This window comes from Macaca fascicularis, chromosome X (genome assembly GCF_037993035.2).
Source record: "Macaca fascicularis isolate 582-1 chromosome X, T2T-MFA8v1.1".
Taxonomy (NCBI): Eukaryota; Metazoa; Chordata; class Mammalia; order Primates; family Cercopithecidae; genus Macaca; species Macaca fascicularis.
The window spans coordinates 154,520,340-154,527,288 of record NC_088395.1 but is presented as its reverse complement, the minus strand read 5'-3'; the positions used below and the strand labels follow the sequence as shown (position 1 = coordinate 154,527,288).

At 38.4% G+C, this 6,949-nt stretch overlaps 1 pseudogene; it reads right to left on the bottom strand.

Annotated features, from left to right (window-relative positions):
* Positions 1-232: 232 nt before the first annotated feature.
* LOC102135183 (ribosomal protein uL30-like) lies at positions 233-979 on the bottom strand (annotated as a pseudogene).
* Positions 980-6,949: the final 5,970 nt, after the last annotated feature.

The window sequence follows — 6,949 nt, the reverse complement described above, 5'->3', positions numbered from 1 at the left end:
GTGGCAGCCACAATGCAGAAAACGCTGGGAATTTTTCCTTGGAACTGGGCCGTGATGAGAGGTGCTTGCTATGAACATAAGCTACTGTCTTTTCTTTGACCCCTCCTTTCCAGTTTTTGAAGATAAAGCAGGAAATAATCTTCTCTGAAGATACTTGATAAAAATTCCCAAAAAACAAAAACACATGCTTCCACCTCATTGATAAAAATTTACTGCAGTTTGGCACCTGGGTCTAGTTCAGCTGGTGGATGAGCTGATTGATGCATTCACCCCGATAGCCAGGTGTGCTCATCTCCTTGAGAAAGCCCACTCTATTTTTGGTAGCATGACAGGCCACTGAGAGGTGGAAAGGGCACAAGAACCATAAGATCTCCTGGAAATGCTTCCCTGGGAAGGCAAATTCATAAATGAGGTCTTCCAAGCAAATGACACCAACCTTCCCCAGGTGCTCCTCAATCACTGTGTTGTCTGTCAGAGGGATGATCTTATTCTTGACCATGGATTGTCCATGTTTCAAAATGAGTTCCCGGACAGACTTCAGATTTGGAAATCCCCAGGTCACATAAGTTTCCACTATATGCATCATTTTTAGGTTCTGGGGGTTGATTTTTACAAACACACCATTAAAAATTTTCTTTAGGCGAAGTCTTGCAAGGATCTGCAGCAGTAATCTCATGTCATCAATCCTTTCGATGCATACAACAAAGGCCAAGGAATATTTATCTGGCAATTCCAAGTCATGAGGTTTCACTTCTAGTTGTCTGAGATGCACCTTGTCACATTTCTGCCACCAGGAATCATGTAGGAATTATTCCAGTGGCTTAAACCTAAGCCCTTTTCCTTTCCTCTGCTCCTACTTTGCCAAAAGTGCCTGCTTTGCCTGGGTGGCTTTGAGGGCTTGATAAGTCTTCCTCTTTTTCAGGAGATTTTCTGGAACCAAAGGGATTTTTCTTTGCTCTTGCTCTGCCATCTTTCTAGTGTTGCAGCTACATGCAAAAAGTATTTCTTAAGAGCTGGGCTTCATGAGCTATAAAGAGGCAGTAGAGAATAGTGGCTACAAACATGGTGTTTGAAATTGAGCTGATATGGATGCAAATCCCAACTTGCTTTCTTAATGTTTGTGTAACACTGTGTAAGTCCCACACCTATGAAGTGGGGATACTAATAATGCCTGCAGGATTGAGAAAAATGTAAACAGTGCTAACCAAAGTACCTAGCACTTAGTGAGTTCTCTGTAAGATTTAATAATTGTTATAGTAGCTGTTAGTAAGGCTGTATCTCTACCTTTCCCATGCTCACTTCCTGGTCAGCAGTCTGTCTCATATACGGATTCTTCCACCATCCATGTCCTTTGGAGGCTCATTTGACTGTCCCTTTCCCTAGGCAACTGCCCTTTTTTTCATCTTCACTATTCACACTGGGCTTGGACCCACAGCTCGCCTTGGACTTGCTTCTTTAGATACTCTCAATGGCCACCACCCTCTGCCTAGCTCATGCTGATCTTGCTGGTAAGTGATCTTCGATCTAATTCTAATTTCCCTCTAGAGCTCCACCAAACTTCCCTAACCACATCTCTAACCAAGGCCTTTAACCTGAGGAAGATGAAGGAACATGCATGAACAGAAGCAGAAGGAGGGTCTAGTACAAGTCTTCCCAAAGTGTATTCTGCAGAATGCTAATGCTGCAAGTTCTTATACAAGAAAAGATAGCATTTTTTTCTAGTAAAATAATTTTGGAAAATTTTGCATACTATTTGTTCCTGCAGATTCACAGTGCACCTTAATATTTAGCGACTTGGACAAACAGTGGTACAGAAAATTAACTCTTTTAGCTCAAAGACATTTTTGGAAATACCAGCATAGTTCATGTTCCATTTCCATTGTAATCACTTAGCAGCTACTACAGCAAACATTGGCAGTCCCTACGGCAAACAGAAAAGAGAGCTCTGGAGGGTATGATATTGACAATTAATTGCTCTGCCCAGAAGTGGTACATGTTACTGCCACTAACCACTCATTGTTATCAGTCATCTGGCTCCACAAAACCAAAAAGAAGCCAGGAAATGCCATCTTAGCATCTGTATAGGAGGGGGAGAAATAGAAACATGTGGTGAACAGTATTAATGACTGCTACATTGAACCTCAATATTTATATCTGTAAAATGGGGTATGAAAAATAGCCTTTTATGAAGATTAAGTGAAATACAAAAATAAAATTTTTTATAAAGTGCGAAGTGCTATGCACAGGTAAAGGATAATTACCCAGTTAATTCATGGGATTTCTGCTTTGTGAGATCAGGATCAGAACATGAGCCACAGATGAACTGCAGGGAAGTGTGGGTAGCTGGGATGGTGACAAGCATAACAGGACAAAGAAGGATGAGGACCTAATAAGACAAAGTTATGGATAATGGCCAAACGAATTGCAGTGATAAGAATTATCTTTAAGAAAAATAAGAAGAAATTTTCTAGACAAAAGTAACCTTCTGTCCACTGTGTCCAAAAGATCACATATTGAAAATGAGTATATCTGAGTTAATCATGTTTTACCATAATTGCTCATTGAATTAAACCACAAAGGAAATCCTGTTTTTATTCAGAAATATGATCTTCATAGACAATTTCTCCTCAGGCAGACTCTAGATGCTGTTTTCATTTACAAAAATATATTAGCTGTCATCTATCCTTCTTTTTTTCCCCCACATAGAAATTATACAACAAAAGCTTTTCAAGAGGGAATACATTTGTACCACCTAATTCTTAACACTTTAGAGCAGATTTCAATAGTCTGGATTCAGGAAATGCTATGGTCCAATTCCATTTGTCATCATTTATTCCTCCCCTAACAAACATGATCTGCATCTACTTGAAAATGACATGTATTTAAGTTGTAATTCATACTAAAAATACTGATCATGCTATATTATAGATGCATTGGAAGCAAGCAAAATAGATTCACTAGAAATTTGGAAAATCCTGCTTGTAATCATGTTCTTTGTATTAACATGTCCACATCAAGTTTTTTGTTTGTTTAATGATGCCTTAAATTTTCTAATTGAAAAGGATACTCCTGACGTTATTGGGCCATTAGGGGGCTATCAGATGCCTACATGTACAGTATCACTGAGTGTAAATCTAGAAGGCCCTTAGCAACACTTATTACCAATCACAGGCCAGGGCCCCAAACAATTGTAAGGACAGTGGGCCGGGGTGGGAATGGGTATAACAAGGTGGGGGAAAAGCAAAGATGGAAACAAGATAAGTAAAGTGTAGCAAGTTCTCACTTAACATTTTCAATAGGTTCTTGGAAACTGACTTCAAGTGAAATGATGTATAACAAAACAAATTTTTAAAAGCAACATTGCAAGAAAACGATGTTGAAGGAAATTATGTTACTTGAAAATCTGCTTTATGTCATTTCACTTAAAGTTAGTTTCCAAGAACTGATCAATGACATTAAGTGAGGACTTACTGTTGTGAGTCTTAGGGAAGACTTAGTGTCGACAGCAGTATAAAACTTCCCAACTCAAGATGTGAAAAGTGACAAACGAGCATTATATATGAAAATCAAAGGAGATCTCATGGGGCAGTTTGTAGATAGTTGTTTCTAAGTACCAAACTCCACAGTAATGCAAGTTGTCTAGTAGCAAGGTTATGGGTACCATGAAGGTTAGTGACCACAAATTTAGCCCCCCAAAAAGTTGGAATGCAATTATGTCTCAGTATAAAGCTCACTAATATCCATAGGAAAATAAAAATGTACAATATCCTATAAGCTAAAAAAAAAAAAGTCACAAAGTCTGGCATCCCATCCAAAATTATCAGACATCCAAGGAAGGAGAAAAATACCCCCTATAATAAAGAAAAACTTCAATCAATTGAAACTGACCCAGAATTAACACAGATGATAGAACTAGTAGGTAAAAATATTAAAAATATATTCCATATGCTCAAGAAGCTAGAGGAAAGACTGAACATAGTAAAGATGGAAAATACAAAAAGATTCAAATTGAAATTCTATAGATGAAAATGATGATGACTAAAATAAAATGTAACCTGGATTTCGGATTAACAGCAGATTAGGCATCGCATGAAAAAAAATAATAAATTTGTTAGATATATAAATAGGAAGTATCCAAAATGAAACCCAGAGACAAAGGAATTAAAAATAAGTAAATAAAATAAGCAGTGTCAGTGAACTGTGGGACAACTTCAAGTGCCCTAATACATGCGTAATTGAAGTCCACAAAAGAGAAAAGAGAGAGGGAAGAAAAACTATTTGATAAATTAATAGCCAATTAATTTTCAATTTTGATAAAATGTATAAACCCATAGATCAAAGAGGCTATTTATCATCCAGGTGAGAGTAAATTGTGGTTTAAATTGGGGTAGTTAGGACTGGAGTCAGTTAGAAATGGTCAGATTCTACACATAATTTGGAGGGTAAAGTCCATAAGATTTCCTAATGGTTTGGATGTGGAGTGTGAAAGGCTTCACGGATCACTCCAAGACATTTGGCTAGAGAAAATGGAAGACTGAAAAATGACAAATGATTTTCACTGGAAAGGGACCCAGTCAGAATAGGAACCATCGGCTCAGACCTGAGCCAACAATTTCTCAACTTTATTATTTAGAAATCTGTTGTGTTAGTTTTTACTAACAGCCTTTGGTATCCAGAGCAACAATAAATAGTTAAGATTAAAATTACTCATGTTGTCATTCCAGGGTTCTTGAATGGGAATCTCTAGGACCTTTTCATTTAATCAGTTCCTAGCCTACTTTTAGACAGCATAGATTCTCATCAGAGATACAGTTATCTAAGCATCCAAATGTTTTAGTTTGCCCTTTCATATTTATAACTCCTTTCTTAGAAACAGAGAGAACAGAATGTTATGTACATTTCAACTGCCAGCAGCTTACCAGAATGGCAGTGTCCAGGGTTTCTGTTACTTGTCCCCATGGGCTGGGGCAGAATGATTTCCTAGCATTATTTACAGTCCTGGAACATCCTATACTTTCAGGTCTTGCCTGGATGTATCCAGGAACTCATGTGTCCTGTGAGAAAAGCAGGAACTGAGAAATGGCAGGGGTGATTTCTTTTTCAGATGAATTAAGTTCATAAATAGGATCCAGGTATGACAAAGAGTAGAAAAACTAAGAATCAGCATATGTAATCAGCAATATACTTATAAAAGGATAACATGATGGCTATATTTTTATCATTAAAAGAAAGTAAGAAAAACAGTAACACTGATTTTTTTTCACTAATTAAATGAAAAGCAACTTCTAGCAGAAAAAGGCATAAATTTGCTATTTATAAACCTCCCTACTCTATTGGATTCAGAGCCTGTGCTTTGGGAAGTCTTCTGGAAATTCAGTATTAAGCCCCCAGAAGGGTGAGGTTCCAGAGAACTGTTTAGGGCATTCTACTCTATACCTAACATGGATTGAACTGTGGTGAGAGGCCAGCATAGCTGAGTCTCACAAATATGAGCATAAGATATTTTTTGATTGAAGAAATTTCCTGAAGTCCTGTAAGGCATTGTGCCAGAAGCTATACTTGTGTTCAGGAGAGAGATGGGGGAGGGAATAAAGGGAGTTTGAAAGACAGAGAAAAGATTGATCAGAACTCTCACCTTACAGAGACACACACACTTGTGGAGAAGATAGGCATACAACTATATTATAGGACAAACTGATTTGTGCCTGAGGATCCTCATAGGATAAAGTCATGGTCTCCCAGGGTGTTTCAGCTCACTGAACATTTGCTCAGAAGTCTATAAGTCAGCCTTCACATTTTGACTTTTTTGAATGGGCAATGGGCACCAGAGGTCTATCTATGCCTGGACATTTCCACTGCCTGACCTTGTCAGAATTGCCCAAGTTGGCTCTGTGGAGGCCAGTTAACCATGTAACCAAGAAGAGGTTAGTTAGAAAACAGACATGGATCTACCACTTTAAGTGAAGGAAATCATGTGGACTCCCACCAAAACCAAAATGTGGACTGAAGTAAAACTTTTGTTGGGTCTGAAAAAGTTTCATAACCATCCTTGGTGTGTTTCATTTTCATGCTCTGTTTGCATGCTTCACGGCTTTCTAGTTCTACTAAAAGCAGAAGTGCCACAATATTTTAATGACGTTTCTTCTAATGACACTGAAAGACCAGGTGTTAACAGTCAACAACATGTCAGGAAGAGGATGCAGACTTTCCTAAGAGACTGTAGCCTTCCCTTGAGGAGCAGCCATGTGAGTGGACTATGGCCTTCAGTTTGTCTTTCTTTACACTATGCTTTGGATCTATGGGGCAGACCCATCCAGTGTCTATGTGTTCATAAGGACACATTGATTTTAAATTTGTAAATCAGGAAAACTAAAATGTGCAGATGTGGTCTGTTCCTAGCAGAGCCACAGGCAACAACACTGTTAGTCCCTCATTGATTAACAAAATAGGGGAGCTTGCTTTTAAGGGCAGGCCACTATTACTTTACCTGATCTCCTATGGAAGCTGTTGTGTTCGCTCATTAAACAATCACATATTTATCCAAAATTAATTTGAGAATAAGGTTGTTAGGTCAGGAACTACAATTGTTCTGTAAAATCATTGGAATTCTATCCCAATTGTTAATCATCATTAATCATTAACTTCATCCTCCCACCCTCAGATAGAAAGCTGAGGATATAAGAAAGGATGTAAGAAAGTTATTAGCAGGTTATCTCAAAATTGGGAAATTTAACTTTTAGCTTATATTTATCAGCAGTGGGCAGTGGGAACAGAAGTGAGGGATGAAGTTTCCAGAGGAGAAAGAGTTTGGCACATTCAAGGAACCACAAGCATCACACTCTTGCTGGACCACATTGTGGAGGGTGGTGGTGGGGGGGCAGTACTGCTGGACAGAAGCTGAGGCAGAAGATGGACAGCAGCTTAGGCAGAAGATATACACCAGACCCAG